At 36.2% G+C, this 26,617-nt stretch overlaps 1 protein-coding gene and 1 long non-coding RNA gene across 2 annotated transcripts in view; one reads left to right on the top strand and one right to left on the bottom strand.

The window, feature by feature from the left end:
* Window positions 1-26,617, bottom strand: part of CBLB (Cbl proto-oncogene B) — a 132,440-nt gene that overhangs the window by 79,025 nt on the left and 26,798 nt on the right.
* Window positions 588-19,226, top strand: LOC137862450 (uncharacterized). The gene is made up of 3 exons (XR_011100284.1): window positions 588-6,619; window positions 11,707-11,822; window positions 16,665-19,226. It is a non-coding gene; the product is annotated as an uncharacterized lncRNA (long non-coding RNA).

Raw genomic sequence — 26,617 nt, 5'->3', positions numbered from 1 at the left:
AAGCAAAAAGCCACCTGGGCAACATAGCTCCTTTTGGAGCAATGCTAAATAAATCATAGATAATCTAAACTCCCAGCTCACTTAATGAAAATTTGGAGTGCAGGCAAAGTCGTAGGAATGTGTTCAAGAGAGCAATTTCTTTTCTTGCAGAAGAAAGTTTAGTCCCCAACTACAAAATTTCAGCAGTCCAAGCAGAGACTATTAACATCACAGAGGATCTCTCTGGAACAGGTGTAATCCTCTGAGCAGGTGCTGGGAGGTCACAGACATCTCACTGCAGGCCAGGGATTTAAGTATATAATGTGAGGCTATAGCTTTCCACACTTGCACCTGTGCAAATTAAGCACAAACCAGTGTAAAGCATCACCAATTCCAACTTCGTACAGCTGCAAGGCAGTGCACAGGTGCAGCTTCCCAGTGACTCAGAGCCGCCAACATGTTTAATGCCATGACCACATACCTTCATTTCTTCCCCATGCACTCCACAGACAAACCTCTACAATGGGTATTTACATACTCACAATGGTTATTTTTAACATCACGGCTGGGGGGGGGGGGGGAAGGGGGGAAAGGGGGGAGTTGAAGGGGGAGATCCTGGAAGCATTCAATAAAAACATCCCTCCCATTTGTACATGGGAAACTTAAGCTTGTTTTCAAGTTGTCCTGAAGTAATTTCACAGTCAATTCACGGAACTCAATGGATTCTGCTGTAAACAAGCCTTGGCTGAAAACGAAGTTCATCCCACTGTAAATCTGATACTATGTTCAGATGCCCTAAATTCCACCTAGCTCGCTATGTGCTCGTTTTTGAAAATTTATAAACCAAGGCCCACTGAAGAAACCATGACTAATAGAAAACCAGATAAATAAATAAATAAAACACATTTAAGACCAGCAAAGCCATACTAGATTCAAACAAAAACTTCTCATGAATGGCTACAGCCAACAGCATCCAGCACTACCTACTGAAACCTAGCCCCAGTGTATAAATCTTACAAAACATGGATTTAAAATAAAGGGGTAGCAAGAAGTATCACTCCAGAGTTTATTACCTGTCTTCTGAGAACAAATAATAAAGCCTTATCCTAATTTCTAATCCTTAAATACTGATTCTTTTAATGATTATCTTCCATTATAATCAACTGATAGAATACCAAGGTTCCTCTAAACATAGTGACAGGAAAGCCAAAAACACATAAGAAAATTTTGATTCTAAGTAGATGTCTCCGTACAGATGGCTTGCTCTGGTGTAGTGCTGTTAAATAGACAACAAAAGCCAACAGCAGAGATTCGGTGGATTCTTGCAAGATCCTCTGAAAAGGACAGTTAGAAAATGGCCTGAAAAAAATGGCCTGGGGATCAAATCAATCTCCTTGCCATTCCTTCTGACCAAAAAATAAATAAATAAAAACTATTTATTTATAGTTTTTCTGGGACTAGTTCAACACAAGCTGAAACTCTTCCAGACACAAAGAGTGGAGAGGTATGGCTTTCTGAAACTCCATGAGAACTAGGGTGCACGTTTGTCTGGGGATATACTGGGGGCCCTTATTGCCCCTTCTGTACTATCATCTGTCCTCTAGAGATTGCAGTTTGGTAGAAAATCTGTTCATCAGAGAACAGAAGACTGCAATGTTGGATATCCTTCCTTATACGAAGTGAGATCTTTTTATTACCAAATTCGTACCAATCTATTCATATATTAGGAATACATGCAATATATGGTTGTATTTACCTACACCTAATGTCATAAAAACAGCATGTGCTAAACTGTGTCACATCAGCACATTATTTAAAAAATATTTTTAAAACATTTTTAGCTTTAGATTATCTTCTGAGCTTACTACATTCACCTGTGTGCTTCGCTATTTTCTTCATATTTCTTGCATTCATTTTAATGTTTACTCAGTTGACTTGAAACATATTTTTCAGCTCTAAGTAGGTAAGAATGAGGTAAGTACCAGCTATCTAGATAACCAAGTAACCAGTTATTTTCTGTAGGCCTTTTAGTATCAGGGGGTGTTGATATATATTAAAAATACATATCTAATCAGCAGCTCTGCAAGGCCCATTTTCACTGAAGAAGATGACAGTAGACCACTTCCTTTCCAACACCATAAAAACAAAGACAAAAAAAAAACTGAAGAGGGCATTTGTTTGTGTAGAATCTAGGGCCCAAATAGTTTCTGAGTGTTGCCCCACTCCCACACTTTCCTTTCATGCTCACAGTTGCAATTAAAAATTCTTAGCTTTATGTTTTGTTACAGACACTAGTAGCACGTTTACATACCTTGCGTCAGATTACACTTTTTACCCCCTCTGGAATGAAAAGCCTTTCCTTGTACTAAAGTAAAGAAATTCCAGTGCTCTGTGCTTCCAAATCATCTCAAAGAAAAGGCAGGATCGGGCACCTGGTTCTACCACTGCCAGGGACTACTACCACCAGGCATCAGCTCCACAGAGGCTCTGAAGTTTGCACAAAGAGCCTTTGCTCTTTTTCCTTTCATAAAAGGCTATTATTATGTAAATAACTAAGGAGTTAGTGAGCCTCTGTCATACATCATGTCACACTAGGTTGAATGGATTTCGTTTAAGCAAGGTGTTAAAATGAATTGTCTGAACAGAACTTTTGCTATACCCTGCAGAGTATGTACGACTAAAGTTTCATTCCTTGATCTTAGGAAAAGGGGGAGAAAGTGATAAAGACACATTTTTTAACAAGTGTTCAGTGACCTTGGTCACAATGACTGTATATATTAGGCAACAGGGCCAGAGCACGAGCGCCCTAACCTAGAGACCCTAAATCTCACCTGCTCCCACGTGCCTTGGCACGACTCTTGGCCAAGCCACTTAGCCTTCTGCCAAGCAATACCGAGGTGCCACACGAGTGACAGATTCTGTGAAGGACTATCCCTAGCAGGACATATGGGCCTGACCTCCCTGTCTTGAGAGAATGACACGTTCTGCTAGATAACCAGGTTGTTTCCCCTGAAGATCACACAGTGTTGGCCTATTTTACTCACAGACACTAAAAATGGCCCCGAATATAGAAATTACACCTAAGAAGAACTGGTAACAAGGGATCTAACTCAGCAAAGTGCCTAGGCATTGAACTTAGGAGCTTCATGGACTTAAGCTTCATGTACAGCAGTGAGCCTCAGCATATGTGTATGTCCCTGATTAATTAAAAAGGAAGCCTAGAGACATCCAAGCTACAAAAAAAAAAAAAAAAAAAAAAAAAGAAAAGGTGATTCAACCTCAATTTCTCTGTTACTGTTAAAAAAAAAATCACTTGTGAATATCAGCAACTAAAGGCTAGAAAGAGTAAGGGAAGAACAGTTCATATTTTAAATGGAGGGAAAGAAACAATGTCACATACCTTTTCTAACAAAAAGGTATCAGAAACTTTAGTGGTTAAAAAAAACAAATATTCACTCTCAAAAACACAAACCTATTTTAGCATCTGTTGAAAACACCGCATTATCTCAAAACATAACTATGACACAAACATACAAAACTATAAATACAATTACATCTGCAGTTTTTATCTAATCAGATGTTACGCATGCGAATATCAAAACCAGAAGGAAAACAGCAGGTTTTGATAAAGGTTGAAACATTCTACTATTTATAAGGCATTAAATCTTGCTCTAAATCGAGACAGTCCAGTTCCTAGCCTAAAAAGGGAGAAATATCAAACTTCATGAAGTCCACTTGAATATCCAATAACCCTGTTGTTTTTACAGGAAAGGTGCTATATATATATTTAAATATAAAAACATGAGATTGCAAGAAAAAATCTCCTTTGCCTATATTTAAAAAGTTGTATGTCTTTACATCTGAACCTAGTATTATAAATAAATGGACATTACCAAAATATTAATGAACAATGACACGTACTGGAAGATTACATGTAGCAGGTAAGCAACTATATGAGGAATTGTCAATTTTTATTCTTTTGCTATCCAAAATTTGTAGAGACCATTTAGTGGGGGAAGAAAAAACAAAACAAAACAAAACAAAACAAAACACAGAAGATACTCCTCCTGTTTTTAAATTGTGGAATCTTTCCCTTACTTTGTTTTGTTTAACTGAGCTCTCTCACATCATAAAATCAGATTTTGGCCCAAATGAAACTAAAAGGGAAAATCTATCTCCTGAAAATAACAAAAACTTCCCAAAGTAAGAGCTGTGTTGAATTTCCTCATGCACACCACTCCCTTCTCTTGGCATGTGCTGAGAGTCCCCTTCTGCCAGTGCTATCCCTCCCCGTAGCCATGCTGTCACACAGCTGGACAAGGGGATTCTGCAGAGGGGTCAAGGGAATTGGATTATGCTTCTCCATCCAAATCATGATTTTTCTTCTCCTTCCCTTCCTAAACTTCCACCAGCAGAATTTCAGGAGAGGTTAGGGAATGAGGCAGTAGCCCCAGTACAGACCTTACCAGGAATAAAGGTCTGTTTGTTTACTGGTTTTTATTTGTTTTAGATGGTGGTAGTGGTTTTTGCTTAGTTTTGTTTTCATGTAAGAACATCAGAACACCAGCTTAATTTTTCCCTTTTATACTTCTTTTTCAGCTAAAATATGACCAAATTGTTTTGTCTTGCAATATTAATACCAAGTTGCACAATCTCTCAAAACAGAGGTACCTAATGGAAAATTTTACACATGCTTAGTTAGAGCTACAGGAGTCAGTGCAGGTTTGTGCAAGTTCTCTGCATTTAAAGGCATTTCTTTCATACTTGAAAGACTTTTCAGTAAAATTCTGTATTTGTGATAATTTTTTCCTCTCAATTTAAAATCACTGATGTGCTCTTGCCTTACAAAACTTACTGAAATACAGATTTATTTTTTTTCTTTTTAAGGGAAATAATTAAGTGAATTTTCTTGCAGCTAAGTCATATGTCTAGTGCTTAATTGCCTTGTATCCAGTTCAAGTGAAACACTGCCAAATCAAAGTGGCAAATGAAAATAGCCAGCAGAAACCACTTCGGATGTTTGCAAACAACTACTTGAAGTAATGGAGAAGAAAGGCTTGCAAATGCTAATGGATCACTCTAAATGATGTTACCTACTCTGCATAGGTATTTCTTATATGCCACAAGCAGTATTGTGCTTTACATGTTTTTGGAGACTTAGCAAGTCACAGACAGCAAATATCTATCTGCAAATCCTCTAATGAAAAAGAAGGTCATCCCTCTCAGTCTTGCACTAGGTTATAATCTTTACCTATGATTCACTTTTATAGCTATATAGTTGTCAACTACTATACCATATTTTTTACTCTTTGGATTGTTAAAACTGTAGCAAAGAATACCTAGTTGTCTTTTTCTTGATTTCATAAACCAGAACTATTTCCTCTAGCATTACATATGTATTCCTGTGCATCTGAAGGTGGGTCATTTACATGCTGATTCTGGAAGGAGTTAGAGCTTGTCTTACATTAATAAGTTTGAACAGTTACAGAGCAAACAGAAAAATTCCAGTCCGCCTTCACTAAGCAGTGAGATGTTGAGAATAGTTTTTATTTTTATATGCTTTTATTTTTCATAAAGAGCAGAGAGTGGGCACAAAGTGACTAGGAACACTAATCTAACTAAAAGTATGATGGTTATGAAATTTTGGACAGGATGTAATTCTTCAACTGGAAACAAAGTTTAAAGAAAAAACAAACCCCACAACAAATGGAAAGCTGCTTGGGGGATTTATTTCACCATTGAAACAGAGGTACTGAAAATGCAGTCCTCATTTGTGTATCATTTCCCACTGTCTTCCTCTCCTGGATGGAAACAAAACAAAAGGAGCAAAGCCAAAAGCTCACCAACTCATCTCATTCCTCTTCCTTCACGTGACATGAAAAAAGTTTGCAAGCCTCTCTTTCTGATTTTTTCATCCCTGAACAGCAATGAAATCATCATCAGGAACAGAATCATTTTGGAAGGTCATAACAGGTTATCATACACCACACAGAAGACAGCAGTTTTATTCAATTTTACTTCAGTAGGCATAAATTTCACCTCCAGAGCTGATAATTGGTTAGCAAGGCATTTTGTTTGCAACGGGAGATGGAATGCTTACAGATACATATTTTGTACATCCTAAATTCTTGTAATATAAAAAGTACTATTGTACATGATTTGTACAATACGACCTTTTAAGTTCCATCCAACCCTAAAGAGATGAATCTTGTTTAGCTGCTTTAAAAACATGTAACAATTATTTGTAAATTATAGTATTCTTGAGAAAGCAGCAAGGATGAGTGGAGGAGGACGAGTAGAAGAGTAAAGAAAAAAAAAAAATCACAACCACCACCAGTGCAGACATTTTTCCACTGCAAATCAGCTTCCTGTTGACTTCTCATAGCTGACATTTTAGTTAGGAAATTCTTTACCTTACAGAAATTGCTTCATATGCTCTTTTTTTTTTTTTCTTAATACGAGGTTACCACTTAAAATACTGAATCACTTGTTTTGTTGTCATTCCAAGGCTAAGTTTGTTAAAATATAAAATGAATAACTAAGCCTTAGCACCTATTTCTTACTTAGAGGGCACGCAAGTATTTCTGTTAAAAGTAAACCAAGATACTGGACAACTGTACAGAAAACTAAGGAAGTAAAGGTAGGTAAACATCTCTTTTTTTCTACCTATAGACATAAGTATATACCATTGAACTTTGACCAACAGGATTTGCAATTTTCTAAATTATTTGCTAAAATTAAAACTTACTGAGATTGGTCTTAAAAATAAGTGTTTGGTTTTTTAAGTGAAAAAAACATTAATCTATAAAGCTAATTCTGACCTGACTCAAATAAAGAATCAAAAGGTTAACAGTTACTATTTTTCTACAGTCTAATTTTGCTACACTCAAGATAATTTAGGTAGTTTAACTTATTAATAAAACGGATAGTAAAAACACCTTTAAAAAGTGAAATAAGATCTGTGGATTTCAGAGCGCATTTACAAGATTCAGTATGTGAGGTTATCTAAATGTCATGCAAGTTATCTTGCATGTCATCTTGGGAAAAAAGTTATCCTCAGAAACATTCACGTTCAGAGAGGCTGAAGTCTACCAGGGCTATGGTGATTTTATTCGGTGTATCAGGCAAGACACAAGGAACGTAGGCACCAAAGAACTCTACAAAGAGCCAGCACAGTAGTATCTGTCTTCCTCTTCGTCTCATCATGGCCTTTCCAAAAACCTGATGGAGTAAAGTCTACTGGTTTATCTTTCACACAAACTCTTGCTTCAATATATTTCAGGAATTGGAGGTATGACAGAACAATATGAACAATCAATAAAAAGAGATCTTGCCAAGATGAGATGCAGGAAATAATTTCCTTCCTGTGTCTTGATGAAAATCTCTCATCAGCCTTACAGACGTACAGTCCAAGGCCCTTCGTTCTTAAAATCATGAAATACACAACAGCAGTTTCCCTTCTCTTTTGTAGGATAGTGAAAGGAATCTGCGAGTTCTTAATCATCTTGCAGTGAAACACCTAAAAATGTCAAATCTTGAGAAGTCCAAGAACACATTTCAGAAAGATGGTGAATGACCACAGAAAAAGCAAATGCTGCTGGCTAGAGGAGAATTCTCATATGTTTACAAATTGCCTGTATTAAAACTCATACTTGTTATGCCTCCTGAAATGAAGGCTATAAGACAAATACTTTTTCGAACAAGTAGGAAGTAAGAATATTACAATACAGATCAATTACTCCCACGATAAAGGAGCTTTCAAAAAAGGAACTCAAAGGAAGGATATAGAGAGAATTGCTGTGCTGAGGATAACCACATTGCTACCTGCAAAAGATGGAATTTCCCCCAAAAGCCAACCTACCTCCAATACAACCTGAGAAAGAAAAATATGGGGTAGTCGGGGTGAGGATTTAGAGCAAGAGCTAATGCAAATTATTGTTGTCCCTTGCATTGTTGATTTGCTAAAAACATCTCTTGACAGAGCTGTTCTTTTGCTCTCACATTGAGAGCATGCCTGATGCTCACAAAGGGGCTGTAGAAACCCAAATGAAGAATTTAGTGATACATATGAGCTTTCTGAACTGATAAGATACTAAATGATCAAGTTCCAACACTAAAAGTATGCACACATCACTCAAGTAACTTGGATTCTTCTCCGCTTATTTGCTTAAACCTCTTCAAATTCTTTAATAAGCTGAACCTGTTCTTCATAGCTTCACCTGTCAATTTAGATAAAGTTTTAATTTCTGATTTCAGGTTATTCAAAATGTGTTTTATGTATGCCCATTCTACTTATGTTGTAGGCATGTATATTATAGAATGCAATCTGTTTAGCATCCATGACGTTTCCTTTAAATTTAACATTACTAAACTAAAGCTTGAAATGGGCAGAGAGCCCAAGCATGGCTTTGTGGCTTGGCTTGAGTTCATGTAGAAAGTAGTAAAGAAAACTGAAGACAAGAAAACCCACCTACCCAAGGACTGTTACCAAAAGAAGTTCTGAAGCTTTTCTGCCCTACGCATTTATGTTCTCTACAGATGCTGAAAAATAAGACCAAGACCCCGTTCCCTCCTCCCTAACGTGGACTGCCATGAAATTGAGAGATGGGAATGACAGACCACAAGATACCTATGCTACTATGTTTTGTCTTCTACTGTGGCATTAGAGAAAAATAACAAGTCTATTGTATCAGTGCACAGTCGCTCCTGAGCAAGGGAGGTACTAACTGCATTTGCCAACACACAGCCGGATCATTTCTCATTCATTATAATTGCCACATAACATACACACACACACACACACATAAAAGCTCGATCAAAATATTATGGAGCTTCCCTTCATCAGGACAATAATCCTGCCATTTTGCTGGAGTGCAAAGTAATAGAATCAGAGCCAGTTAATTAAAATCCCCATAAGTTACATAGTGATTTTTCGCCACCCCGCTGTGCAGCTTGACAGTCACTAAGTACGGGGAAAGAGAAAAGAAGGGAAATTATTTGTGTGACAAATTAAAGGCTGTATTTTGCAACCAAGAAGCAGATAATGATGGAATTAGTTTATAGAACCCTCACCCACCAGCACGAGTTGGGATTACACAATCTGACAGAAAGGGCTCGGCAAAGAGATAAGGCACTAATATATACCAGGAAGGGCACAGGGAGAAGGTACACGTAAGGTAGAACAGTTTATCGGTTTAATTAAATTGTTTTTGTTCAAACTGTTTTCTACGGAGATAATCTCCATCTCTGTGTCAATATTTTGATTTTTTTTGTTTGTTTTGTTTATTTTTTTTAAACATTTTCCATTATTTTATCAGTTACTAGCAATACAGCTGTACAGTTTGGAGAGTAAAATTGCTTTAAATCTTTCCTTTCTCTGTGTGGCTCTGACGTATTAATTGATTATCTTTCTTAGCAGTTCAAATCGTTGCCTTAAGGTTATTTCTTCATTCCAGTGCAGTGACCAAGAAGTCAAAGACTACACTGTCACAAATGTCCACTATTTCAATCACATAACAAAACCTCTGAACACAAGAAGGAACATCCCTCTGTTTTGTTTTTAAAATACTGATTAGTTACCACTGCAAAACAGTAGACAGCACACAAACAGAAAGAGTACACTATATGTCATGTAAACAAATATAAGCACATACAAAAAAGATATTATTTATTTTAGTCGCTCTTCAGAGGCCTGAGAATAATAGCTCAGTTGAAAAAACAACTGGGACATTCTGCCATATCCCAAGTTCAGGATACCTATGAAAAGTTTTACAGCAATGAATTTGCACAGAAGTTGCATTACATTAGATAAAACTTTATAATATATACTATTGACTGTAATGTGCACTATTGACCTAGTGCTGTCTACATATAGCATTAAGTGACCTTCCAAAGGCCACAGCTGTTTCACATTCACATAACAGTTCTCACCCAGAACTTCTAAGCCTTATTGATTTGTGTCTAAACAATTTCCAAACACATTTTTCCTTCTATGTACTATTTAAGTTCAAATACATATTTACAAATACTTAATAATTTGTCCTAATGAATTTTTAGAAATATTAAGCGCTTATGAAATCCTATAACATACCATCTCTAAAAATGCAATTCTTATTGCAAAGAAAGCTTTAATGATTAGAATGACTTCAGCATTTCTAGGTATTTTTCTATGCAAAAGACTCCACACTGAAGGTCTTTGCTCCCATTTTAGCCTAATTAGATGAGAAATTAAATTTGAAAGACTGTACAGAATATATAATTCCACAGCCTACATCTAATTAAATCTGTGAAATAATTAGTCCCAGTTAGGTTAATTAACTCAATTCTATGACTCAAGTAAAGCTATCAAAGGACTGATGCTACTGCTTAAACAAAGACTGATGCTGCTGTAGCAAATACAAGCCAAACAGTAGCAACTACTGGAACGATACTCTTTTTGCAGAGATGTAACACCACATCAGCTCCTGGCTCATGCACATTTACGAACGTAGTAGGAGGTCAGAGCAGCAAGTAGAGGAGAGAAGAGAAACAGAGTTAACGCAGTCATGAATGAGGTACACTCACCATTGAAAAAGGTTAACTTCTTTCTACTGTATAGCAGCATTGCTTTGACATGGCTGAACTTCCTTGTCTGTGTTTGTGTGTATTTTGCTGTTTTGCAAATAAACTGATTCATAGATGAACCACACACAAAACATTTATAAATCCTATCACAAGCAGAGTATTTATTTTCAGATCACTAAACCCATTTTATTATAACTAGAGAGCTTCCAATATGTTTAAGTGCTTATTTTGAGATTTTTCTGTTTATCCAAAATTTGACTGAAAAAATGAATGAAAGAAGCGTATGTTAAGATGGAAGATTTTCAGGACAAGGAGACTTCTAAGAATACTCCATAAAGTTTGTGCTTGATTTTTCCTTCCAAGTGATATATACAAGCATGAGAATGAAGGAAGACAGCTCAACTTAAACTTGACTTTCATCTGTACAACCACGTTCATAGCTTCCTGAAGCAATGTTCTGAGCATCAGAAATTTCACCATCCATTGTTACAGGTTTTTAAATGCTGTGCATTTGCCAGTTTTGAGGCATTAAAGATCAAGAAAAAAATTAGTCACAATACTGTCATCACTCAACATTTTTTTATTATGCATTAACTGTAGTTAATTGATTTAGTGTTTTCCACATCATAGTGCTGATTCTACTCCTTTTTAAATTAAGTCAAGACAGTAAAAACTTCAGGCTAATGGTGAGAGTTAGCAATAATAATAATCTATCTATGGAAAAAAGGAAATCCTGTTGCCTCAACACTTAGCAAGAGATCAGTGAAAACCACCAACACTGAAAGCATAAAATAATTAGATAATTGCACTGAAAACTACCGTAGGATGGTTAAAATTTAATGAATACATAAACATTCATGAAAAATGACAAACATTACAGTGATAATGAAATATCAATTACAAGAAAATTTTTAAGCTAGTCAAACCTTTTCTGATTCTACCAGTTTCTACCAGTTGTTTATTCCTTTGCAGCTGTACACCTCAAATGCAACTTGCTGATCAACACTAATTACGGTGTTCAGTTTAGCCCTAAAATGAGAAGGAATTCGACTCACCAAGGCCTTTCCTCACTATGCAAAGAACATATTACCTAGTTCATACATATTTATTTCATCAGAATGTGTAATACTTGCATGTTCCCATATGTTCTTTGCCTTATATTAGACATTGGAAGGAAGGACACTGTAAAGGAGCCAACTTTCTGGATCTACAACAAAACATGAGCCCTGTATGCACAGAGCACTGTTTTTGAAGATTACATCCAGGAGACATCTGTTCAGGTTTGCTTTTAAATGTGATTGAGTTTACATATTCTGGAGATCATCATCGTGAAAACTTTCAGAAGTTTCAGATGGGTACTTTGGTACTACTCATATACTTTTACACTACAAGGAGTCACCAAGTATCTGCCATCTTTGCTGTAAAATCCTGTAAATTAGGCATTTAGCCTGGAGATAAGAGTAGAGAACTTTCCATTACATGAAGCACGGTACATATCTTCATTCAATCTGAAGTGAGAATGTTATGGGGCAATCAGTACTGTGAGTTGGTCAGAAAAATGTTAAAGCAGCAACTTTTGCCATGACATGGAAAGTCTGACAAATCCAAAACTATTTTTGTAACTGCTAGCTTATTCACAATATGTTAAGATCATTATGACATCTCTTGGGTACTTCACACACTCTAATAGATGTCATTTTCTTTCCCACAAGTAACTTGCCTTTTTTTTTTTTCCTCCCTTTCATGATTATATAGTTCAAAGGTCACAGTGGTAGTCAACCAGGCTGTTCCTGGGAACCCCTCAGAAATGTTACCAAATGGTGTGTTCATTCATTAGTTTACTTGCTGTATTCAAAGAAATCTCAATGAATTCAGATTACTTTATTTTCCTAAAATTATCAAATCTATTATTTATGCTAGCAGTAGAAAGCATTTTCTCCCTGGAACAAATCCAAGGTCTGTGATTTTTTTTCCCTACTTCTGTTGTGTTTTACATTTTCATACCTTGGGATGGAGCTTAGTTTTCACTCCAAATTATATCTTTAGACATAAAGATGAGACAAAGCTGACCTTTTTTGCTACAATTAAATTTAAGAAATAATAAAAATATCAAAGGATTTTAACTCTTTAAAAAATATATTAGTAATTCAAAACTTCAACTTTATAGTATACTAATTAATATTTTTTTCTGCGAGTCAATGAAGAAGGCAAAGGCTATCCTAATAAACAGGGCTAATTTTTTATTGTTATCATGATTAGTATGATGTAGCCAATTTCAGAATTAATCTGGTAGAAATGGAAAGGCAAGTTGTTTTTTGTTTGTTTGTTTGTTTTGTACAAGACTTTTTTTTTTTTTTTTTAAAGCTACTCCCCAGTTCACAGTACTTGACCAGATTAATATTTCTGTTATTCCCAATAGGAAATATTTTCTTTCCCTTTATAACTGTTCTCAACTATTATTAATTTTTACTTTCTATAGAAGCATAATTTTTTTTTTTTTTTTTTTTTTTGTGGCCAGTAAGCTGATACAGAAGATTTCTTTGCCTAGCAAATCAAAAGCCAGCTCATACAAAAATAGAACCTCCTACACAAACATACTTTAAATACATTTCTTAGAAGATAGCCAGTAAGCTATTACAGAAAAGTTAAGATACATGTGAGAAGCTTTCCTTCTGTGAAAGGCTGGAAACATTCTCTCCGCATGTGCTGCATTTGTTTGTAAGATCAGAAAAAAGGTTTTTCCCCTCCATACTTGGCACATCATTTTATATTAATTTCCCAGACTGATCATCCTCTTTGGCTCTAAAAAGGATAGAATACTTCACGATAAAGCCTGTAACACCAGTAGGAATTATCTGTAACAATTGTCCATGATAAACGTAGTGAGCAGTATCAAACAAACATGAAAATTAAACTGTTTATGGAATTTAAGTATCCCTTCCAGAAGTAAAATCAGCATTGGAAGACAGTCGGACAGAAAATGCTGACTGAAACTGGAAGGACATAAAGGAAGACACTCATCAGTAGTCAGCAGCACCAACAACAGCAGGAAAGATGTCAGTGGCAAATACTGAAAATGCCATTAGCATGCAGACTTCAGGAAAAACAGTTATTATAAGATCAATATTATATCCTCCCAGAGTCAACTAGTATACGTAAAGATCCAGCCTTGTGCCCAGGCAACACAACAGCAATTGAATTTCACAACATGTTGTACAATTCCTTATGTTTCATATGACCGTAGTAAAGAATTGCATCTATTAACAGCTGGAGCAACTGTTTGTCTTGCTTCTTTATCTGGTACTCCCAAGGAATCTCCATAAAGAAAGGCACTGATATTGTGGCTTTCTGCCATTTGAGAAGGCCATTCATGAGCCAAAGCTATTCTAGAGATCACATTAGAGCTCTATAACCACTTCCCTTATTTCAAATCCAGGAACAATATTAAATATGTTCCTAAAAGCACCTACCCAGTTCTTTTTAGAATACGACAATACACCACTTGCTAGGGACTTTGATTTTGGACACGTTTTCATATAAATTGAGGGCTTTTTCCCATTCTAACATGCCTGAATTAGAAATGAAAAATGCACCCTGAATTAAAGCAGGGCTCAAAAAGAGATACCATTTCTCAGCCAGAATTTATGTTGCTAAACTGAAACTAAGACCAATGAAGGCATAATTTCTACGAAACAAGAAAGTGGTTATGAACTGTGGACCTTAACAAGGTCTAGCATTTCTGCGAGTATTCCTGTTCACTTAGGATACAAAACAGACTGCCTCTGAAAATGAAGGGGCAGTCATGATGTTGGTGACTACTGAACTCCTGATGAACTGACATAGATATGGGAACCTAGACAACAAAATTAATGGCCACTTACCTTTAGTAGGGAAATGGAAAGAATTACACTATCAGATATCCTCAAATGAATGCTCTGAGTATAAATCGTTATTGTGAAGCATTCAAATACTACAATGACCTGTTTTACAGATGCTGTTGCAGAAATTAATAATTTACTATTCAGTAATGGATAAGGCCAACAGGTCAAAAGAGAGGTCTGAGGTTATGCAGTGCATACGAAAATAAAGATACTGAATAATTCTTAATTTATTAGGAAATATCGGGGTTATGTCAAACACTATGTAAGGATAATGTAAAAATGATGAATACAATGATGGAAATGAAAACTGTATCATAATGCATATATACGGACAAGATCTTGAGGCATCATATCATTTGGAGTCCCAGAATAAAAATAACCGTCCCTTCTCCTGAAAAAAACAGGATGTATTTACTGTCTCTTACATCAAATTAAGAAGGCTGATAAGGAAGCAATTCTTGCTTTTACTTACTTTCAAATACTTATCTCAACTTCGACAGTTTTAAGACTTTATATTTTACATTATATTGGCACAGTCTGTGACATGAAGAGTACAGACTACAAAGTGATATATATGGAAATTAAGTGAAATGGAATAGAAAAATATTTCAAGTATGTTATAGGTTAGACTGCAATCAACCAAAAGATAAAATATAGCAAAAAAAAAAAAAAGGTAAATACACTAAATAGGTAAGAATTTTTTTTGCCTTTGTCTTGAATCTCGACTCAATGTTTTGAGCTTAAGACTACCTCTTTCCTTAAAATTGAGTGAAGAGGTTGAATAATGATCTGTCCCTCCTGCAGATATACAAGCAATAACCAAGTATTACTATAATCTTAAAAAAGACAAGCCAGTCAGAGTTCCAAATTCAAACTTCATCTCTTCCATTCCCTGCTTCTGTTTTGTGGGAGTTACTCATATTCCACAAATGACATGCCAATTTCAGGTTATAAACAATTTTGTTTTTAATTGAATGATGATTTTGATTGAATCAACAAAAATAATATATTTGCAGCAACTGAAAGTAGCTGTATTTCTATACTTTAACATCTTTCTCAAAAGATTTGCATTCAGACATCATTCTAGTCTACAAATCTAAATAAAAATAAATGCTTTAACTCACTGAAAAGACAGCTCAGCAAAAGACAGAGTAGCATAAGAGTGCCCACAAAGAATCCTAGCACACAAGAAGTACTATATTTAGTAGCCAACTCCAAAGAAGAGTTTCCCTTTAGTTTTCTTGAAACTAAAAATACTTTGGGAAATATCTGAAACTACCGGACAGTTGTACTAGATGGTCTTTGAAGGTCCCTTCCAATTGAACTGTTCTATTCTACCTTGTAAGTCTACTCCTGTTCCTACATCACCATAGGTTTTATTTTATTAGCCTTTTTTAGCAAAAGACATTTCCTAGGTTGGCTACTTCCAGTAAATTTTGTGGAATGTGAACGTATCTACTTATCTTTGTTTTTATTTTCTACAGAAGCTATTATTTCTGTTAATGTAGCAAAGAGAGGCCCCAATGAAAACCAAGGCTTTTGCTTGTTAGACTCTTTACAAACTGTAACAGGAAACCCTAAAGACTTCCAACCAAGGATGAAGAACAAGTGAAAACAGAAGCAAGACACCAGACCAGTGTTGCATAGCAAGTCAGTAGACAGTTAAAGATTTCAGTCTCATTACAGGACTGTGATTATATAGCGACGCTTCCTAATTAGAATACAAAAAATTGTTAAAGCAAATGAAAGCTATGAAAAAAAAAAAAAAAGAACAAGAAGTCAATAAAAATTATTAAACTTCTACTCTCATATTCATAATACAGAAAAAAAAATAGTAGAGGACAACAGACTTTCAAAGGAGAGAAGAACCCTAGTCTCCTATAAAGTTTACCTTTAATACAAATGAAAACTAATGACACCTTTCATTTCAGCTGCCTTACAGTTCAGCTTTAGAGATACTTCTCAGCCTCTACTTCCTCATCCCTATTCTACTCTTTTCCTTCTGTCTCATTCTTGCCACTGCCCTCCCAATTAAATTCAAGCAAACATTACAGCAGTAAGCTGCCACTGGTTTCTAATCACAACGTCCAAAATCCAAACATCCTACCATATTTCTATTAACTTATTGTTGCATGACTTTCATAGAGCTCATGTTATTTTTGAAACATTATTTATGCAAACATCCTTGCAATACAAAATAATTAGTTGAAAAGCTTGATTTCCTTTTGTCTGTTTCTACAGCAACAACAACTGAATGAATTAGCATTTCTTTAGAGTGGTGGCACAACATAATGATTTTGGAAAACAAACAAAGTTAGCTGAAGAACTGTTCAATTTCTGTTTACCTCTTGGTATAGCGAGGACTAGGACATAAAACTGACAAAACGTGTTGTGTTTTTTTTTCCACCCACCTTCATGGCATGCATAAGCAAGTAATCGTGGAAATAATGAGACACCCATAATTAAAGCATTGTCATGGGCCTACAAAAACACTCTCTGACACAGACTTCCTCTGTAACTGGAAGCAACTCATCTCCTGACACAGTTTCTCGTCTATGAAGCAAAACTTCTTGCCTTTCCTATCTTTAAAAAGGGCAATGAAGATGACCCAGGAAACTACAGGCCAGTCAGCTTCACCTCAGTCCCTGAGAAGGGGATAGAGCAACTAGTCCTGGGAACCATTTCCCTGTAATGAAGAACAAGCAGCTCATATCAAGGGCAGTCAGCATGGATTCAGTAAGCCCAAGTCATGCCTGACCAACCTGACAACAACCTCCTATGATGAAATGACCAGCCTAGTAGAAGAAGGTGAGGAAGTGGATGTCAGCTACCTGGACTTCAGTAAGACTTTGATACTGTCTCCCATAAGACCCTCATAGACAAGCTGTTGAATGGGCTGGATGAGCAGACTGTAAGTTAAATCAAAAATTGGCTGAATAGCCAGACCCAGAGGGTGGTGATCAGTGACACGAAGGTCAGTAACTAGCAATATACACCAGGGGTCAATACTGGTCCAGTCCTGATCATCGTCATCATCATACCTACTGCAAGGCTGCTGCTGACACAAAACTGGGAGGAGTGGCTGGTATGCCAGAGAGTTGTGCTGCCTGCCACAGGAACCTCAACAGGTTGGTGGAGTGGGGTGACAGAGGTCTCATCGAGTTCAACAACGAGAAGCACACATCCTTAATTTTTTAAGTGAAATAGAGGCATTCTTTCAGAGACAACAGACTGTACTTCTAAAGGCTCACCTTTGTATTTTAACTCAAAACCCTTGCTCAATTAGGGTCCTAATTTCTCTACCAACATTTCCAAGTCAGTATTTCCTTATGCGCACACTGTATTCAAGTCACAGCCTTCTCCTGGCATCAAGCTGTTAAAATGAATTCATAGCAAGAGCATGCCCAGAGCCACAATCATCTGTTAAACTACATATTTCTCCAAGAATTCAAATTTTAACTATTTTTGAACATCAAATTGTTTCAGAATGCTAGCTACAGAAGAACTCACTCACTCAAAGAGAAACAATATGCAGAAATCACATGACAAAAGAAGAAAAATTATTTAGTTAGGGATGCGCTGTTGGCCTGACAAATAAAAAGGGAAGAATTGTCCACAGAAAAAATATATGAACAAAAATATAATCCTACTTCTATATCCCTGTGATCTATTTTATTCACTTTTGTTTTATTTTTTTATTTTTCTTTTTAAATGTTCTATTGCAGTTCTCTGACCAGAGATCCTTTGCTTTGCTACAGGTGCTAAAAAATATTCATATACTTTAATTTAGTTGGCAACTACCAGAATGTAGGTAAAGTAGCCTTACGAGATCTTGAAGCAATCTAGGAGATACTTACTTCTTTTCTAATCTGAAGCCCTTCAGGGCATGTACATATAAAGCATTAACATGTGTCAAAAGTATGGTGAACATGTATACTGCCTTATGTAAAGACAAAAGTTTTTTGTTTTCTTGGTTTTTCTGGTTTCTTTGGCTTATATATTCAAAAATACAGAAGTGCTTTTTGTACACAGTTTAGTCTTTCCTTGTTAAATTAAGTACATTATTTTTCTAGTATTTCCATTGTTAGTGGTAGTCAGCTGGTAGAAAGAGCTCTGAAGGGTATAACTGAAGTGTGAAAGGCAAAAAAGCTATTTAGTATAACATAATACAACTCTTCCTAGCTTGCATGACCCTTGAAGTAATTTTTTAAATTTAAGGTGGATAATATGCCAAGTTATTCTTCAGACTGGATAGAATCAGATCATGTTTTGATCAAGGTGAGGGCCAGAGGGACAACACAAGTCTTCTTTCTCTATTGCTTTTGTATATAGCACGATTGGTACATACAATGTACATATATCTGCATAAATCACATTAACTCAATCAACTAGTTATTTGTATGTCTGAAGCCTAGAACAATATGCAAGTCATGCAAGGACGCAAAGATCCCAACTGGATCATGCTCAGGATATAGCCATAAAGTTCCAACATTTCCTAATAGAAAAAAAAAGTCATACAGACAGATAGCTGCTCTAAAAGTGAAAGTAGTGGAAGGTTGAACTTTCATACCTTATAAAGATTTATAATGTAGTATGGCAGGGGAAAAAAATCACCTAGAAGTCTTACAGATGTCTTTTGCCAACTTAAGCTTAACATCTCTTTATAAGCAGCTAGAAACCTACACAAATCCTCAACATGCAACACTCCTGTAATGCAACAGCATCCTGAATACACTGTTATATACTGCAGACCATTGATTTTTGTCTTGCTGTTCTGGAAAAAGGAAGTTCTAAACCGTGGAGGGGCTTCTGCTTAGCACATACTCAGCAAGAGCTCAATAAGGGGCTGTTCCTGTCAAGGCAAGATTTAATCAACAGTATTTGAAATGTTCTAACTGCTGTGCTAGCAGAATTCATCCAAACATCTCACAGGGAGGAAGCAGACCATGACAAATATTTCTTTTTACTGGCACTATACATAGAGATGAACAGCTGTTACAGGGAAGTACAAACCTGCCTACTATTTTAGGCAGAAGGACAGTCATTCTTTGAGCTGTGCTACCTCTCTGAAGGCAGAAGTTGTTGGACTGACTTGCTCTGTGCTGCTGTTTGGCATAACTTCGACATCTACAAAGCAGACTTTCCAGTTTCATGAACACTGGCCTTCCTTCTAGGTTGAAGGGCAGAATTGTTATAGATTCTATAAACCTTTCATAGCCAGATCGTTAATGGCAAACCGTTTGCTATACAAGTGTAATAAACATTGGAAACGCAACAAATTTGAATTTAAGATAACCACATGTGGAGATGATAGTGCGTAGAATGTTACAATGACACAATACAACATCAAGGAGGCAGACAAACAGTCAGTCACCCCAGAGCTGTAGGAGCTGAGGTCAAACCAGCCCTTCAGTGGCAGCATTCCTGGTCCCACAGACTCTTGCTGCAGAGAAAGAGGGGACAGCACTGATGGGTAGAGATTACCCTTTGCTGTTTTAAATTACCTTGTGTTTTAATGCATGGATTCCCTCACAGCCTGTTTACAGGTCAGGTCTGCTTACTAAAACCTATGCAGAAAACCTTTTTGCAGGGCTGCACTACAAGCAATTACTATTACTCATTGCTCAGACTGCAAGCAAATGCATTGAAAGAGTTACTAATTCTAAAAAACAAAAGTGTTCTGGGAGGTGCAGCAACAATAAAATCCTCTGCTTACTGAACCACGTGAAAATTTCAAGAAAGAGATAGCTGTATTAGGGGAAACACTAAAAGTTTCAGTGTCATTCGGACATACTAGTATACTGAAATATCCACATTAAAAAAGCATGAAAACTAGAACTGCATGCTGTTACTAAAGGACTTCATCACAGGGCCTTAAAGAATTACTTCAGCCCACAAAACAGCTTGCTTTGAATAGCACAGAAGTAACACAAAGTAGAAAATAGAAAATATACCTATAATACCATGACAAGAAGGAGCATGGGTGCCTATATTTTTAAAGATTAGAATTCAAAACTGAATTTAATAGCAGCTACAAATTGGGAGTCATGATTCAAAACTTAAGTGTTATGGAAACAAAACTAAAGAAACAAAGCATTTGCCTTTGAGATGCAAATTATTAATCTGCAAATGTTAATGTTTTGCATTTTGTTTTGTTTTGTTTTAAATAGAAAATTTAAACTAAGATACTTTATTCTTATATAGACTCAGAAAGACTTCACGCAAATTGACTCCAAACAACTTCTAAGGCAGTCTGGAAACACTATATTCATTTTTTACAACACTCCAGAACGGGTATCTGAAGAGAAATTTGATTTGAAATTACACATTCTCCTTAGTTCTCTCCACACGCACGTATGTATTTGTCCAAAGAAAAATTCCTCCATTTGCTTTAAAATTCAAGATGTGGCAAAATGAATTTGACACAGACAAATATACATTTGTGCACACATATACAACCTTCCCCCTGCACATCCCCACCACGAGCAGGCACGTAAATCAAGTGTGTGCGTACAGAGACCTTAACTAGACACACACCTGGCCCCTGCCAATGTTGAAACAGAAGTGTACACATTTATCATTATCTATAAATGTTGGCCAGAAATCAAAAACAGGTTGTAGCAAATACTATAAGAAAGTTGTTAGAGGACTACAACCCTGAAGAGTTACAACGCTTGCAATATTAAAAAGGATCACAAAGTAAGACAGGTACTAGAAATATCTCAGAAGTTTACATCCAGATGCACTAGCCTAAATTTAAAGCCTGTTTTTCAGTATTTTACTGACAAATACACATTTTTACTGACAAACTTGCACATATAAATCACATCGATGAGGCTGTGTTGTCACTATTCATAATCTGGTGGGCTGCAACTGTCTTACCTCAGCAGGCATAAAGAGTGCAGCTCAGGTAACTGCACCTCACTTGCTGCTTTCCTTGCTGAAGGTTTGCATACTTCCCTTCAGAGTAGAATGGGAGAATCAACTTCTGGGACCAAAGATGGCAACACAGGACTGGTCAAAATGAGCGTCTTTTGAGTTATTTCAAGTAAGAGTACACATACACTTCAGCCTTGTTTATTAAAGGTTTTTCAAGAAAATATGCATGTCTTACATTGGAATGCATTCTGGGTTTTAAAATGTCACTCCCTCCCTGTATTATAGTAATAGTTTAGCGAAAGTATATTATGATCTTCCAAGCATAACTAAATCCTACAACTTAAAAACCGGTGTTGCTGAGGAGTTTTGGAGTACAGCCACACACTGGCCCACATTTACTTTCAGTGTGGGCTTCAGGGCAACATTATTATGGTCAGAGCTCTACACCTTCAGACATGCCCTTCCCTGAAAGGCCATCGGATTTCTTCAAACTTTCCATAACTCTGCCTTTTCTTACATAATCCAAACTTGATTAAATGTGCTCTCTTCTGAAACACATCTAGACCATGGGTTGCTTCCACAATTATTCCCTTCTCAAATTATATGTGAGAAAGCCATATATAAAAGTTCTGCACTGTACTTTGAAAAGTACAGGTTGATTTCAGACTAAGCAAGCTCAATAGCCTGTGCCTACTGCACTACTGAAAACTAGGAAATGAAATTACTGTTTTTTTAACTATTGATAATCGTTTTGTGGTAAAGCACACAACCTTGGGCTTCTACCTACAATGGTTTTCTTTGAAGCTCAACTGCATACACTTCTCTGTATAAAAGATGTATACAAATTAAGCAGAAAAATTAAGTAACCTTGCAGGATGCCAGCAGCCTTCTCCTCTCCAAAACATAATTATGGTAGCATAACAACATATACAGCTTAAAGACTGAAATAAAAGTCATGCTGCCTGAGCCACTTGCCCATCACCAGTGAATATTTTCTCAGAGTATCTTCTCCCACGCTAGTTTCCTCTCTTCCATCACCACTTATCTCTCCTAAGTAACATCAACCGAACTAAATGTTGCTGGGAGATTTTCTCTCCAGCCTTCTGAAGCTGAAGCCTAAATTTCTCTGTTTGGTTAGGTGAGCTTGGACCAGTTGGTGTTTTCAGAACTACTATCACCCAGCTGTTGTCTATTAAACACATGCAGTGGATCATCATCAGTCAGTGAAGGCAACATCAGATCTTCTCCCACCCCCAAACTCCTCACAGGAAAAAAAAAAAAAAAAAAAAGGGTTGGGGGGAGGAAGGGACAGGAAATCTCTGTTATCAATAGACTACATCCTGCTAACTTCACTCACATGAGTCTACAAGATTACATGCTCAGTAAATGTTAAACTGAAACCAGAGCCTATAAAAATCTTCTATTTGATGACCAGCTGTTGCAACATTAAAATAGATAATATTTGAGGAGAGTTATTTATACACAGCTATGACTGCTCCTCGTAATCATCAAATTAAAGGCAGGAGACAGACCTTTCCTCCAAACTCAGGAGGAAAATAATTAATTTTTATTTACATAAGTCTTAACATTAGCCTGTTCACTGGAAAGGCAAGTCTGACATGATGCAGAATTGAAGAATTGACTCTCTAACACTAACAGCAATTACTTTAAACAAATTACTTTAACACCAACTACAGAAAGAGAATATATTTTCATTAAAAAAGGTAACTAAATTAATAACTACTCAAAAAGGGGTAGACACATATGAAGATTCCCATAATATTCAATTCACAAACTGTGAATCAAAGTTTGAAAATTGATTTTCACATATCTCCAGTTTTGACCAAAGTCCTATCTGTTCTGGAACCGCAGTCCTTCTGGGGACACCTCTCCATTGAAAATGGAGATGTGAGGCACTGCAGTTCCCTATGCTCAGGCAGGCACAGCAACAAAAACTGATTGATGTAGGGAGAACCATTTCTAATCTTGGGACACAATCATTTTTGAGAACAGCACTTCCTTACTCAGTAATGCTGAAGATAAAACTCAATGTGACTTCTGGAAATAAAAAATGGAGCATATAAAAAAAAAAGTTAAGCTTGTTAAACTTCATATTAAAGTTTACCTTCACCTTTCACAGCCATTTCAATGCTTGGGTGTAAGAACAGTGGTATGAATATAGGTGTAATCATGAATGAGTCATTGCTGCCTACTGCTCAATTTGGCACTTTTTTCATATGCTGTCACAAAACATTGTTCATATGGGTATCCTACCACTATTACATACAATTAACTCCAAAGTGCTCTACACTTCCAGTTTATGTAATAGACGTGAAACTTATTCGGTCTTCATCCAGTCAAAAAACAAATGATTAAGACTGATTATTAAGTCAACTTTTTCTTGCTCTGTTCAAGAAACAAAATAAAATAAATAAATAATAAAAACCTTTTTGTGGAAATTTACTGATGTCCTATGGTTCTACTGTTATTCACTATATCCAGTATGTGTCTGCAGGATGACCAGGAAACATCTGAAGAGTTTTTAAGCCAGCTTGGTGACCACCCACAGGAAAAACAAACCTGTCCTAGTAACTATACATCTAACATATCTAATGTGCTAGCTCCTAGGGTAAATTTTCTAAATCTTCCCTTCATCCGTTGTCTTGGTCTTACCATAAATCCCTAGATCAGAAACGGGTTCAATGAAGTCATATGTTCTCACATATCAGTCCCTTTCTAAACAAAACACGTAAGCAACAACATCATTAGCATGATACAGTAATACAGAAACTATAGCCAGAGACTGAAGATCTGGAGACTGTTCCTGGTGCTGCAAGGAACTAAGAATACAATCCTAAAAAAATATATTTTCACATCTCTCTGTATTTCAATTTCCACAATCCCTAGATGAAGAAAAAAGAAAATGTTTTTTAAAATGAAATACTATCTAAAAGCTAGGAATATGATCAAAATTCTGTTTCTATTTATTTCACATACAACACTAACAGGTGGGCACTTGTGCAATTTATATCAGCCACTGGGGGTGAGGGAGAGAGAAACTAAATGCTTCAAAATCCTCGTCTACAAGTTGACCCTACTGGATGTTCACATATATCAGCTTTCAGAAATACAATGCAACAATTATTTTAGAATACTATTTAAAAAACAAGTGTGCACGTGCATTTATCTTTCATCAAGACAGGGACATAACAACATATAATTATGATGTGCATAAAGTATTTCTAATTCTATATATAAAGTCATTATTAAAATGATCATGCAAAGTTTAAACAGGTATCTTTAAAAAAAAATCCTAAAAAAGCTTTGTTTTGTCAAATTTTTATATTTAGAGCAAGCGCATTTCTAAAAGTGTGGCAAGAAATATAAACCAATAACTGCAGAATGCAGCTCTCTGCTACGAAAATGTTAGCTGGGATCATTTCCCCACAGCCTTCAATTCAGAACTGTTTAGTAGGGGAAAAAAAAAAAAAAAAAAAAAAAAAAGCTAAAGCTCAACTTCTTACATCCTCAATATGACTTCTCTGGCAGTATTACAGATAGAGCAGAACATTGCTAATTCAAATCCTTTGAGTAACACCACCTTTCAAAGGAGAAAAAGTTTGTGCTACCAAATTCAGAGCTATATACTCTTCAGATATGTTACTGAGGCCTCCTTTCCCTGAAAAGGAGTGCATTTCATCCTGCACATCCTGAAAGCGTGCACTAACAACAAGCACTCTGGCAGGAACACTGGTGAGAGCAGCAGAGGCAGCAGTTTGGACTGGCAGAACCCCACTGTTCAGAAGACTTCTGGACAAATAATGTCCAGCACTCCCCTTAAAATTTGTGGTGTGAGACAGAGGAAATAAAACCAAAGCACTTCAATTATGCTACTTCATTTAAGTTAAAAAGGAACACATGACAAAATTAGATCGTTACTGGTGGCTAAACTATATTTGAATAGACATTCAGCTGTCTAATAAATCTTACTTAGTTATTCACTGTGAAGAACTCTCAAACCCTATAACTGGCTATGACTTGACAGAGGTGGATAAACTTCGTTCCTTCTCTGATGTACCCACAAATTCCAGATTAAATAGATACCATAAGCCAAATTGAATCAAATTGAATTACACACATTATGTTGAAACACTCCTTGGAAGCAGCTATTGACTGTGGCTCTTGATTTTTCAGTAACAAAACACTGAGGTCACACACAGCAAAGGAAAATTAAGACATGTCAAGTCACACAAACCTCAATTCGTGTGTTCTCATGAATCCTGTTAATAAATACAGCAAACTGTACTAACTGACTGAGCCTCTATCCTTAAAAACAGATTCACAGAATAGGAAATCTTGAAAAGTTATTTTTATACAAACTAAACACATCATCAAGGGCTACTAAATGGTTTACCTTGTAACTAAAAACAGAATAGTGACATTCACTTTGTTTACTGTTTTTACCAAAACAGTCAGAAGCCACAAAGTTTTCAGATTCATGTGTGGGTCAGTCAGACCTTTATGTATTTTCCCCCTCCTTCACTCTACCCCTGCAAGCCTCTATGCTCTGATCTTCTCTGTCTGTAACTAACACTGCTCAAAATTGTTATTCACAAGAGTAAAATAATAAATGTAAAATAACTCTGACTGCACCAAATTCAGCCCACTTAATTAAGGAGGGATGAAGCAAACTGGTCATTTTTTAAGCACTCATCTCAATAACGTTGTTTTGTCCTGCACTTTACAAGCAGAATCTCAAATGCATTCGCAGCTTTAATATCTTACTAATATTTGGTTAGCATCAGAACAATAAGAAAAGGGTTTTGCTCATTAAATTGGAAAGCACAAATTTAAGCTTCATCACATACTTATTCTCTAGTGATTCATTTGCAGATTTCTCCAAACAAATTATAGTAGACAGGGCACTTCTTGAACATAGAAGCAAATGAAAACTCCCAGAGCAATCAACTACATAAGTTAAAAAGCTACAGTGTGGTTGTTTAAATCTCTGTGAACATAAAACTCTAACTGCCCTTTGTAACACCACTTTGAAGAGGTAAGTTACTGTTCAAAGAAAGCTGCCACTTGGATATTAATGACATCGAAAAGAATAAACTAAGCTTTCTCTGAAGGTTTGATGAACACTTGCTGGACTAGCAAAATAGAAATATATTGTAATTATTCAAAGATGAAAGAGTATATATTCAAATGCATGCACTCATATGAACAGTCTTTGACAGGACAGCATTAGTACTACCTATTCCTCTCCATTGTAAACTAAACAGCATATAAAAACTCAACTGCCAGTGTAAAAC

The sequence above is a fragment of the Anas acuta genome, chromosome 1, assembly GCF_963932015.1.
Source record: "Anas acuta chromosome 1, bAnaAcu1.1, whole genome shotgun sequence".
In the NCBI taxonomy this organism is placed as follows: Eukaryota; Metazoa; Chordata; class Aves; order Anseriformes; family Anatidae; genus Anas; species Anas acuta.
Note: the sequence above shows the minus strand (reverse complement) of the source record. Positions and strands in the feature narration are given on the sequence as shown.